Genomic DNA, 13,796 nt, shown 5'->3' with positions numbered 1-13,796 from the left:
AAATGCAGAAGAGCAAAAAGATGAAGTTGATTTCATGGATGACTCTTTGGACCAACAGTTAATAGAATGTTTGGAACAAATGGAATCATGCACTTATAATTATGAGGAAATACCGGACAATATTATGTTACAAGTGTTATTAAATTATGAAAAAGAATCAGAAGAATAAATTTATATTTAATAATTTTAAATTGTTTGAGACAATATTCATTTTTATATGTAATTCATGAAGTATTACCAAAATGATTATATTATAAAATGAGACTTGTCAGTCAGTCAGTCATAAAAACTTTTATTCGGTTACAATTTGACATAACCATAAAAAGTGCATACACTGGTTTAAAAGACTACTTTCTGGATACATCTTAATTAATAAAAACACAATTCATTATAAACGTTTGTTTTTAAAAAGATTAAAAAAGAAGTTCATTTAACAAATAGGTACATATGAAACAGTAAACAATGCCATGAGTTATACTACACCATATTTTTTGGCATAATTCTATTGTATTCGTTACAGGATTAACATTAGATCCAAGGTCCATAAACAACAATAGACATTAAGGGTATAATTTTAGCGCAGGTAACTAAACCCCACAAACACTGCGCCGAGTGTTAAGACATTGTTTTAAGAAGCCGGCTACACATTTTGCGTTATGTACAGAGTCCAAGGACTGTAGTGCCAAATAAGCGGGCCGGCACGTTCTCATACCCATTGTGCGCAGTATAGGCAAGATCCAGCACTTACGCAGAACCATGTAATATCTGCAAAACAGTATTATATGAATTGTTGACTGGTCCGAGGTCTCATCACAGGGACATTTCGTTAGATTATGGGACCAGTCATGCTGCTTCGGGTATGTGACTAGGTGATGAAATGTATTAAATCTGAACCTAGTCAATAAATACTTATCATAAGTACTTAAATAAAAGGTTAAATATGGCTGGATCCCCAGGGATGTTTGAAGACTTAAGATATGTACGTTTGAGGATTTGTTTATTTCCTGTGTCAATCGTAGTTCCCTAATGTGGGAGAGACAAAGTTTTTTTAAATCTCTCCTAGAAATGTCCGTCAGCACAGATGGATACCAGAAGTATACAATACGATCCAAATCGCCTAGGAAATTCTTTACATACTGGAGCCATGGTATTTTATGCCAATTAGCTAAGGCCAAACAGTCTGTTAAGAGTGAGCGGGTTAGGTGGCACTGCGTTTTGGTCCAGACACGGTGCCACAAAAGGATCGGCTGGATCCTGATGTTATCAATCAGATAATCGATTCCCATCTCAATGTGGCAACCATACGTGGGGGCGCTTTGGGTTACGGCCAGCAGATACTTTATAAACCCATTCTCTACTATTTGAAGGTCGTCAACTGGTGCGTACCCCCTGCACCGTAGGTGGCTATGCTGTGGCATTTAGCGTAATAGATTTTTAATAATTCTGCTGCAGCAGGCTTGCCCAATTTCCTTGAAAAGGAAACTAGGGCTGATGTTGCTCTCTGAAAGAGCAATTTTTTACTAACTAAACCTTGCTTCCAGCTTAATTTGTCATCCACTAGGATTCCTAGGTATGGATACATACTAGTTCGTTCCAACCTAACATTATCGATGAATATTAGTTTGGTTTTCTTCGCCTTAGGCCCTATATGCATTACGAAAGTTTTGTTTTTGTTTACTTTTAAGCCCAGAGAAGACATAAATTTGCAGTACTTATTTACTTGTGATTGAAGTTGATTGAGAGTTCTTGCTAATATGACAGAATCATCTGCATATAGTAATGCAGGGATAGGGCGATGGTTAATAGTTGGAAGGTCCTGGCTCCCTTCAAACATGGCCGCTTCTAGGCCGTTTGTGTACAGGTTAAATAAGAAGGGAGCCAGGACACAGCCCTCTCTGACCCCAATGTTAACAGTGAAGGATGGTGTTAATTCTCCGTTCACTCCGTAAGCAAGCAGAGGAGTCAGAGTAGAGTTTGTGGAGAAAATTGATGAGGGGGGGGTCGAATCCTAGCTTGCCGAGTATGGACCAAAGCTTTGAATGGATGACACAATCAAAAGCTGCGCTAAGGTCGACGTACACTAGGTATAGGTTAGCCCCTTTGGCTCCTGCATATTTGCCAATCAAGAGGCCTAGATTTAGAGCCTGCTCCACAGTGCCAAGGCCCTCCTGGAAACCATATTGCAGGTTGGTCATGATGTTATTCCTGGTTGCCCATTCCTGGAGACGCTCCAGGATTAACCTACCCGCAACTTTACCCAAGGAATCCAGGAGGGAGATCGGCCTGTAGCAGGCTGGGTTATTACGCTCACCCTTCTTAAAGATGGGAAGGAGAATTGAGGTGGACCAAGAATCTATTAGGCCTACATTTGTGACAGCGGTTATAACCTGTGTGATAAGAGGTGTCCAAAGGTCGGGACAGTATACAAAGATGTCCAGAGGAACCCCGTCCGGGCCTGGTGCCTTGCCAGTCTTAGGGGAAGATAGTGCTTTGATGACCTCCTCATAGCTAAACACTAGATCTATAGGATAGATCTGGTTTGTATTTCCATTTCCAACCTCCCTACCTTCAGTGGTGGTCTGTGTAAGTGGGCCACCAAATATTTTGGAGAAGTGTGCTACCCACTCTTCGGCCGACACCGCCACGTCAAGATGGCGGGCAGTGGCGGAATCAATAAAAAAGGGTGATTTAACCGTGCGCCAAAAAAGGGAGCTGTCTTTTGTTAGACAACTCTCATGAAGTTGGGCCCACAGTTTTTTCTTAATTTCTTTCCTGCGATTATATAGAGCTAAATTATAACCCTTTCTGAGTGTTTTGATTTCAACATGGTCTCTAACAGGCTTGTGTAGAGCTAATTTTAAATTATTCAGGGCTTTACGACAATCTAAATTAAACCAGCAGTTAGTTTTTGGTTTCTTGGACTTTTGGTTGTTAGTCAGCTCTTCCTGATAATCAATTTAGGAGAAGAGGCTGATGCCAAACAAGTATTCAACCAAGGTAGGGCTCTGCTTATAACTTTTTTAGAAATTTCTGCTGGATTGATTTTAGCCCATTTTACTGAAAACCCATTTGTTTTGTCCACAGTCAATGATTGTTGGTTCAATAGACTCAGCTTGTCAGGTTGAGAAAAAACATTCCGAAATATAAATGAAATGCTATTAGGAAAATGATCACTACTAGAGTCAGAACCTGTGGTAAAATTAGACAGCTGGCCCTTTAAACTTTGAGAACAAAGTATATAGTCAATTACACTTGACAAACCCCTCCCGTGAAACGTTGGCTTAAAATCAGCAGGCGGTTCGACTAATTCGTTTGCAAAGTCCATTTCTAAAGAGAATAAACAATCATTCAAACAGTTACCTTCCTTTGTATGATGATAATGTGTGAGTGAAGAACCATTTACATCCGTAAGGCCAAAATTATCGGTCTTATAATTAGTACATAATGACATGTTGAAGTCCCCTCTACATATCAGATAGGATGTCTTAGTATTAGGCTTGGTCCACAGTTCGTTCAAGAGACATGATATTTCGGTTAAAGTATTTTTACAGTCTACCTGAGAAAGATTGTTACAGAAGTTAACACAAATGATTGTCACAAATTTTTTGAATGTAACCTTTAAAATTTGGTACTTCTCGTGGCACTTCATGATATTTGCTTCCGACGATGGGAGATTATTTGCTACGTAAAGAGCAAGGCCACCCTTGGATCTGCCTGAGATACTGGGGCTGGCAGGAACATAATCGGTTTTAAAGCCTAGTAAATGTACAGGTACAGTGGACCATGTCTCCAGTAAGCATAATATCTGGTGGGGTTTAACTGTGTCTAACCAAGTCGGGGGATTGGTTTTCGTGCGAAGACCAGCTACGTTCCAATATAAAATAGAGAGAGTTAAGTAGGGATTTAGCGTGACATTAGTTTCAGGTTTCAGTGTACCCTGTGGTATGTCCTCTAAGTTGACAAGAGTAGCTTGAGTGTGGATAGTCTCCTCGAGAGGCCCTAGGTGTAGTGAGCTGGAGATTTCCACCTCCCCCATATCTGTTAATAGCTTGGTTTCAGTGGTGACAGTTGTAACGGGCCCTAATTGGTCAGTACTGATGCCTGTTAACCCACGCTTTGGCATTGTTGCCAGGGGAATATCCCTATTAATCGGTACTGTATTGATTGGAGCTATGGAATCAGCCCAACTGGGTTTACGGCCATGATATAAGGGATGTAAACGGCCCACCCTATTTAATGGGGAACTCGGTGATGGTCAGTCGACCAATTCTAGACAGTCGAACCTGTTGGAAACTGGTATTCCACTCCAATCTACATTGAATGGCTTGCCTCTGTCTCTGTTACCTGACCAATCTACCCACTCCCTTCTCCTGTCCCATTGCCCTGCTTGGGACCAGCCCCCACCTTGACCTCCATAACCTGGCCAATATGCCCAATCCCTTCTTCTGTCCCAGTTCCCTACTTGGGTCCAGTTCCCACCTTGATCCCCATTGTAGCAATGTGCTGGGGGGCAGAAAAAAGCAAGTCTTTTAGTGTTGATGCCGTCATTCTTGACAGTCGGGCCCATGAACAAATGTGATCAACTGTGCGGGGATCATCAAAGTTAACTATAACACAATCCCCCGGTATATTTTTCAATTCCTTGCCTATCCAGGGGACTCTGCGAACAGATGAGATTCTACTCGCACAGTGTGGGGGCAATGGTCTATTTATGTTGAGCCGGTGCTGTACCTTGTTTCTAAGGGACCAGCTAGGTTCCGTCGTATTGGGACTCAACTCTGGAACCCCCGTATTATCGCTACAAAGGGGCTACAATCCGGGGGTAGATGTACGGGAAGCGCAGTTCGCCCCCTATTCCTATCGTTGGCAAGTTGTATCCCTGCTGATTTAGCTGGGGCAACCTTCTGTGGGTCAAGTGTGACGGCAGTTTTTTGGACCGCAGGGGCTTTTTCCCCATCTACTGGGGCAGATTTCGTCTTTATATTGGTGGCCTGAACGGGGGCTTTAGTTATTGGAGTCCCTACTGGGCGATTATTCTTAATCGAGTTTTGGACCCCTATTGTAGCCCCCTCTACTCCCTTGGGGATATTTGCACGCACCTTAGAGGCGTTTACAGGTGCCTGCAAATCAGTCAATTTATTTTCAAGGTTTGAAAGGGACATTGCTGTGGGCTGTATATACGATTTTATAAGTTCACTTAATCTGATTAAAAGTTGATTGTTTAACCCACAGATCTTACACCCACCCTCCGGGCTGTCAGTGTCAATAGAATTTTCTGCGTTTAATGAGGTAGTTACAATATCTATGTGATTAGTCTGTGACTCTTCCTGCCTTAAAAAATCCTGGCCCTGGGCCTGTGGACTGGGTAAATCGGTTAATGTGGCATGAGCTTTCCCTTTTACTTTTGTTTTTGTTGGCCTCTTTTTCTTGGGTATAGCACCCTCCTTTTTGCCCCTGGAAGTTTCCAAGGCAGGACTTACCCACCTCGGGGTGACAAAAAGTTCAGGGGTTTTGTCCAGCGGTTGACTAAGTTGTGAGTCCGTTAGAGCCAACGAGGACGACAAGTCGACCGTATTTGGGACTGTATGGATGTCAGCAAGTGTTTCAACTACGGGATTATTTACCCGCGAGTTATTGGGTGTCCTTACAGATGCTAATAATCCCAGTGAGGAGAGCTTAGCTGCAGCCAGATCTAATGAGACCCGACGGTCCAACAAAAGTATGCCTTGGTCTATGGCATCGTTGCCTCTGTTGATAAACTGGTCTATTGGGCCTATCACCGGTGCAGCACCCTGAGCAGCTTTATTCCTCATACCTCTCGTCGTCATGATATCTGGTAATAGGTGGCACTCAGAAGGATAGTTGACAACCTGCTAAGGCTTAGCAAGACGTGATAAAAAATGTTAGATAAGTGTGGACCATATAAACAGAGTATATCTTTTAGGTCAAATATAAGAGGGATGGTCCAGTCCAGTCTTTAACGGGCCTAAACGGGCCTGCCCTTGGCCCGGGCTTCGCCCGGCGTCCCACGAAGCGGGCCTCTGCGCCGCTTTTGTGCACCTCCTGGTGCGGGCGCGTCGTCAGCGGTGCGCGCCGCCGCAAAGCCTGCCGGGAGTTGTGGTCCCGGAGCGGCGGCGCGGAGAATGGCACAGCTGACTCTCGGCCGGTGGCGGCGTGGGCTCTGCTCTCTCGTTTTGGTCCCCAATGACTCTCGGCGGTGGCGGCGTCCCAGTGCTGGTTTCTGGTAAGTGGCACCCTCTCCGCCGGCCTCTGCGCCGCTTTTGTGCACCTCCTGGTGCGGGCGCGTCGTCAGCGGTGCGCGCCGCCGCAAAGCCTGCCGGGAGTTGTGGTCCAGGAGCGGCGGCGCGTAGAATGGCACAGCTGACTCTCGGCCGGTGGCGGTGTGGGCTCTGCTCTCTCATTTTGGTCCCCAATGACTCTCGGCGGTGGCGGCGTCCCAGTGCTGGTTTCTGGTAAGTGTCTTATAGTATACTGTGCAACTTTTTTGTGTTACATAGTAAGTTTACTCATAGTTAATATATTTCTCCCACTATATTATCTCCTATGTGTATTTTACATCTCTTTTTCATCATGAGGGAGCAGGATAGACTACCCATGATCCCCAAGGACTTCTCAGGGAGTGCTTAAAGGATCTATTTCTGCTTTCCTGACAGACTATGTTATGGATTCCATATACCACAATAACTTCTATAACAACATGCAAGATATCTACAGAGGAGACGGTGTACATTAAATTTAAGTCTCTGCATTGGTACCTACATGTAGGTACTTAAATAAAAAAAAACAACAAAAAGAACAATTCCCCTTAAAACAGCTACTTTTTTTTAAAACTGTCATTCTTTTTCCCCATGGTACGCTCCCCGGTGCGCTCCCCGGTGCACGTACCGGGTGCTCCCCCTGCGAAAATTGGAAAAAAAATAGTTTGTTTTGGGCCCCGGCGGGGCCCTTTTATGGCCCCCACATCAAACCTAGGGGGTCAGGGGGGGTCTACTCTGCCCCCTTATGGTCAATTCCCCCTTTGTTTTTGCCACCTCTTGTGTCTCGATCCTACCGAGACACAAGACGGCGGCAGCTCCGGATTGTTTGGAATGTTTACAGACACCCGAGAGCCAATCAGCTTTCCGCACGCAAGTCGCGTAGCGCGCCCAGTGCGCTACGCGGTGCGCGTACCGGGGCGCTGCCATAGATATATATATATTTTTTTTTCCTAAATTACTCAAAAACCACTGGAGCACATATCTTGAGTCATAGCAAAGGCACATCGGGCTACCAGTCCCTACAATTTTGCCAAGTTTGGTGGAAATCCATTCAGCCGTTCGGGCTAAAAGTGAGTTCGACCGCCCTATGGAAATTAACATGGGGAAAACACGTTTTTGGACCCCCCTTTTATCTCGGCCCTCGCTTCACGAATCCCCCCCAAACTTTCAAAGAAGGACCGAAGCTCCGCGAGGCACATTTGAGGACATTTTCAGGCAGATTCGTCAACCGGCGCCAAAGTTATTCACAATAGAATTTTGAGATTTTGCATTGAAAAAAATCCTAACTATAACTACCTACTGGCGACCACCAGTAGGTAATATATATATAACTATATATATATATATATTATATGCTTCTAGTTACTCATTAAGTTGCTGAAACTAGACCCACACACTTTTATCCCCTCCAAGTGGAAATATATTAATTAATTTTATTTTGGATATTTTAATGTTGCTTGTACATTTCATTGTATTTTTATGTTTGTATCTGTTTATCTTTTATAATCAGCTTTTGGAAGATCTAATGAAAATTATACATGACAGGTAGGTTTCAGGTAATTCATGCTAAAGAAATACAATCACACAGTTATTTTTGCACCATTCAATTTTGGAGCCTATCTGTGTTTGTGTCACTTATGCACATTTCAAAAGGTCTTTTTATCCTGGAAATTAGTAGCCAATGCCACAAAACGACCTTGTTCTCCAGATGAAAAGCAACATCACTTTCCAGTGATTGATGTTCCCAATGTACCACCATGAATAACTTTATTAAACACTAATAACAGCAGATGTTTGAAGTCTCTATATACTTTTTAATTATGGGGAGCTTTCCTGCACTCCTGCCCAACTCCCCTGCTCTATAAAACCAATATTCTTTCTGTCAATAGATTTGTGCATTGACATATTTACCTTATGGGCAGTAGTTATCTCTGTGTTGTTCGGAGGGCGCTTGTCCGCTACTGCTTGATCTTTGAAATATTAGTCTACATAAATGGAAAAGGCAGGCCCAGGGCTTCAAAGGCTGTTAGTTACTGCTGCACTGTGAGCTGGTGGGAGGCAGATCAGTCAATCAAGGCAGCTTTTGATCATCGTGTCATCCTGATGCAACACTAAGAAGGCAGGAGACTGAAAACCCCTCTCCTGGAGAGAAAGGTAACGGATCTCCTCCCTCCTCCATGTGCCTTGCTTTTATTAGGTTCAATGGGAGTGCAGGAGGCAGTGTGTTGTAAATTTTGTGGGGCCTTTTGTAAAAACTGCTGATTTTCCAATGTTTACTAATTGCAATATGGATGGTGTGACTGTAGCAAGAGAAAGGCTGACCTTAGATAGGCATCAGCCTGCCAGCCACTTCTTCCATTCTAGACCTTCCTCTGCCATTTTCTTTTCCCTGGTCTTCCCCATCAAAATTTCCACTGCCACTGCATTCACATTTCAGCATATGGCTAGAACATGCTAGGTAGTATCTATGAGACAATGAAAAATTATTTGAAGGTTTTACTAGTTTTAATTTCTGAGACATATAATTACTCGCTTCCTTATTTAATTTTGCAAAACATACCCTCCTCAGCAAACCTTTCTGCCTAAGAGAAGCATTTTTTTTCTGGTTTTCACTTAACACGAATTGCAGCATCTTTCTTTCAACATCACTGGATGATCATGGATTCAGTACAATACACTATTGGTAGATTATTTTTGAAGCCTTCCACCATTTTCAAACCACAAATGTGCACCAAAAGAGGCCCTTACTAGGTGCAGTTCTGAATGACATCACTGAATTTCAAACATGCATTAGAACATTCATTAAGCCGGGTTTTGTGGCTTAGTGGATTAATGCGTCCACTGTAGTGGTCTGTGTTCGGCCTCATGGTACCAGGTTAATATCCCAGCAGGTACACTTAGTCTTTCATCCTTCTGAAGTTGATAGAATGAATACCATTGAATGGGTAACAATAAATATATGTTATTCAGCGGCAAGATACCCTTGGGTGCATGTGCTTTGCAGATACACATGTTATGTTATTACTAGATGATATTTTACAGTCTGGAGTTATTGCTGCATTAGTTGTGAGTTTCTAAACAGAACAGTAATGTTTTCTGGGCATGGCTGCACATTGTATGACACTTTGCACCAGCTGTTCTTAATCTGTGGTTCGTGGACCTCTCTAGGGGGCATATTACCAAGCAATAGCGATAATTATCGCTATTGCTTGGTAGAGACAAAAATTTACCGCTGAGCTGTGGCGATTTTTACCGCAAATAAACCTTGGTATTACCAAGGTTTATCGCAAATGCGATAAAAATTGCCGCAATGCATGAATATCGCTGAAAAGTCTGCGATATTCATGCATTACCGAGCTAATGCTCATAGCCATGTTATCCACCTCCCATTGGATAACATGGCTAAGAACTGCTCAGGGCAGGTGTTAGCTTTTGGAGATGTTCGCGCTTAGCGCGAATATCTCCAAAAGTTGGTAATAGGAGATAGCGATGTTAGCGACTGTTTTCAGTCGCTAACATCTTGGCACACCCACTTTGCATGTCATTAGTGATAAATATCACTGACATGCAAAGTGGGGCCCAAGAGGGTCGCTATCTCCTACTAGCTGTCGCTAACTGGTGTTAGCGACAGCTAGGTAATAGGGAGATGATTTTATCTCCTCTTTCTTGGCTTTTAAAGCCAAAAAAGCGGAGATAAACCCCCTTGATAATATGCCCCTGGATCTGCAAAGCCTACTCAGAGAGGCCGTGACTGTATAGAACATTTAATAATTTTAACAGATTAATAAAGTGGACATTAATACAGAAGCAACACGTAAAGTAGACATTTTAACAATGTTCTGAAAAATTTTAAGGAATTTGAAAATAGAGACTAAAATCTAAGTTAGCATCCTCAGATTGATTAGTTGATGTACTACAAGTGCATCAAACTGAATTTAGTATGGACTCAAATGAATTTAGAAAATCAACATTTTCAATCAAATTAACATTTTTATTTTTTATATTTGTTTGGGAATTAAATAAAACATTTCCTCATTTGTCAATTTGTTTGATGAACGCTGGTTTCTGTATGTGTTTTTGTATTGGTTTTCAGCTCAAATCATCGAAAAAGCATAGACGTTGGGAGGGCCTGGCTTCCTGTAATGATTCAGTGGCGGTCCCCAGATTCCTATATTATTCAGTGGAGGTCTCTAGATTTCAGTAATGATTAAGTGAAAAGGTTAAGAAAAACTGCTCTACACTATCCCCTTTCAAATATTAAAATATCATTAATGATTAAACTTTACACGCCCGAGAATTAATGGAAAGTCTTAATTAATACACTTGTATTGTCTTTATATTATGTTAAGCTCCTTTTTCGTTCTGGCAAACTCTGGCCTTGTTTTATATTTTTGGGCTTCAAAGTTCCTTATATTGTTGCATGTAGCTTGATTCTGAATAACCTTTTCTGTGATTTCATAATTTTAATTTAGCAAAATTTGCTTACTTTTTTAAAAGTCTTGGATGCAGTTTCTACTAATTGCTTGATGATTGACACAGTTAATGAAAATGACAGTTTCAGCTCCCAAAAGTAAAATATTGCTTTGCTTACAGGTCTGTCTTGCTAGGCTTTCTAATGACAATTAGTTGTTACTTAAAGATACTTGCTCGTTATTTGTCTATTTTTCAGCTTTCAGAATTGTATTCTAGTTAGGTGGTCCGACAGTGTTGTTCTCTGGTCATGCAGCATTGCTGGCTTACAATGATGGAATACTCATATGCTATTTACTCATACCCTCAGTCAATCTCTCTTCCATATTTCCATATACCTACATCCATCCAATCCATGATTGGCTTATTCTTACACTCATACCACACCAGACAATTACAGCGTACATATTTGTCAATGACAGCTAGGCTGACTGCTTTGGCAATGATTACTATACTGATGTTCTAAGGGAGGTAATGGTCAGGCAGAATGTTTGTGAATATCCATAAACATAGTGGCTTATGGGGGTTGCCATCCATTTTTAAAGTGCTGCGGAATCAAATTATGGACGGAATGTTGAATGACTCAAGCATTCACCCCCAGTCAAGAAATCTGGATTACATCGATTGCTCTTTTGCTCACTACACCACCCCAGTTTGGACCTATCCATATGCAAATCAGTCTTGACCCTGCTCCTTATTGGAACAGTCCAGCCCAAACTACCAAGCCGGGTCCTCCCTGGACTAGAAACAAGCATACTGGGACCAGTTTCGGTGTAACACCCCTCATCAGCCAAGCTAGCTTGAATTCAGTAGCACAGCGCACAAGGGAAACCACATCTGGGCATACCCATCCCACTTAGGGAGAAAAGTGCTGTGGCAACAAATGATGGACGGAATGTTGAAGGAATCAAACATTTACCTCCAGTCAAGAGATCTAGGTTAAAGTCATCATTCTTTTGCACACTACGCCACCCCAGTTCGGGCACAGCCATATGCAAACAAGTCTTGACCCTGCTCCTCATGAGAGCAGTCCAGCCCGAAACTGGTCCCTGGATGATAGTTTCCAGTCTAGAGTGGACCTGGCTTGACAGTTCCGTCTAGACTGTTCCCATGAGGAGAAGGGTCATGACTGATTTGCATCTCTTGACTGGGGGGAGAATGCTTGATTTGTTCAGCATTCCATCCATCATTTGTTGCAGCAATAATAAATTTTTCAAGGCCACACACCACATAATGCCTCTACCTTACCCATAAAATTAATGTGGCAAAAAAGACTTGTGAAAATCTCTGTTGATAAATCCAGGGTTTCGAGTGGTCCGGATCTTTTCTGTTTCAGCTCCAGCAGTTCTAAAAAGCAGGTGCTGAGATGGGTCACTATCAAGCTCTCTATTTTTACCCTTACCCTTAGGAAGGCATATATAAATCTTAACTCTGCAGCCATTCTACCCTTTACTGCTTTTGATGTAACTTCAAAGAAACTCCTTATAGTTCTTTCACAGTCTCATCATTTTAGAATGAAAGCATTTTCAATATGCGATACAACGAAGCCCTTAGTTGCTCCTCATTTATCTTATGCAACTAACAACCATTGACAAAGCTAATAGTCCTGGCTTGCTGTAGGTGTAATGTTACTTGTTGTATTTTTTAACAGGATGCAATGACGATAGCAGCAAAATACCAATCGTGCGGCGCACTATGCTAAGCAAAGATTTTCAGCTTTTGTACTTTAAGCCGCACCCTTAATTACATCGACCGCGCCCCTTTGAGAGACTCCTTCCAGTTTTTTCATCCCACTTAAAGCCCTGCATAAATTCCATCAAAATGTGCGTTGACAGTCATACAGGAGGAACAAAAATGTGATAACCAGTGGCGCATTATTTATCTCATCATAAGTGGAAATGTGGGAATTGTACAAATAAAACAAGTATGAAATAAAATAACGCAAAGTGAGACCTTAGATGCAACATAATGCATTAAGCTGGAACATGTTGAAAGCAATCATTGACTGATTTTAATAACATTTTTCACTCCTAAGGGCTGCCTCTTTCCAGCAATATCATCTTTAAAAACTTCTGTCTCATGCACAATACATTTTAACTAGTTCATTAGCTTACTGTTCAGGCAACCTATGCAGTACTAGAAGCCAGTAATTTCCCCCCTCAAAATAGTGAGGCACATCTACAAGAACACCTTGAGGCATATCACAATGGGGTTTGATAACTCAGCGCAGAGCGAGCGCCTATTTCATGCACCAATAGTGGGTAAAGTGAATTTATATAACGCATTATTTCTCTGCATAAATGCTGTATTTTCAAACAGCAATGCTCAGAAAATAAGACCCCAGCTCAGATAAATATAGGGTTAAATTAATTCACTTTACATTACAAACACATAAAACAGACTCTGCACTCAGGCAGCAAAGCTTATCATGATACAGTTTGGGGGCACTGCTTCCATTGGTTCAGCAGGTGCAGCTGCACCGGGAGGCAGAGGTCTGATGGGCTCACTGAACCCAGATTATTAATGATATATTGCATTCTTCCAGTAATATTGGCAGAATTTTGGTGACTCCTCTTTACGCTTTATTGCAGAATTCCAGGCAAATTCCGCAAATGACAGTGTGGCACAGTTTTTTCTTATCATGCAGCGCCAGAATGCTAAGTTCGCGAATGCACGATTTGGCATCGCCTAGTGCGATTTCTGGTTATTATGAGGACATCCAGGGAGATTTTTCTAACATAGGTGTTCGCTGGTGGTCGCAACCATTCGCGATAAGAATGCTGCCGCTCAATCAGAAAACCTACTCAAACAGAATTGTGAGGAGTCAAAATCTTCAAGTTCTGCCCACCCCTACATATTACATTTGTCTAGATATGTTGGTGATAAAAAAAAAACATTTTTAGACCTGTCATCCTTAGGGTGGTCTTCTCCCAAATGTTTTTCCTGCTTACTTCCTGTTTTGCTGATTATTTTTGTTGGCCTTAGGACTCCGAGCACTTTACCACTGCTGAGCCAGGTCTTCAAGTGCTTTTTGAATAGGGCCTCTGA

The sequence above is a fragment of the Lissotriton vulgaris genome, chromosome 4_1, assembly GCF_964263255.1.
Source record: "Lissotriton vulgaris chromosome 4_1, aLisVul1.2, whole genome shotgun sequence".
Lineage (NCBI taxonomy): Eukaryota > Metazoa > Chordata > Amphibia > Caudata > Salamandridae > Lissotriton > Lissotriton vulgaris.
Note: the sequence above shows the minus strand (reverse complement) of the source record.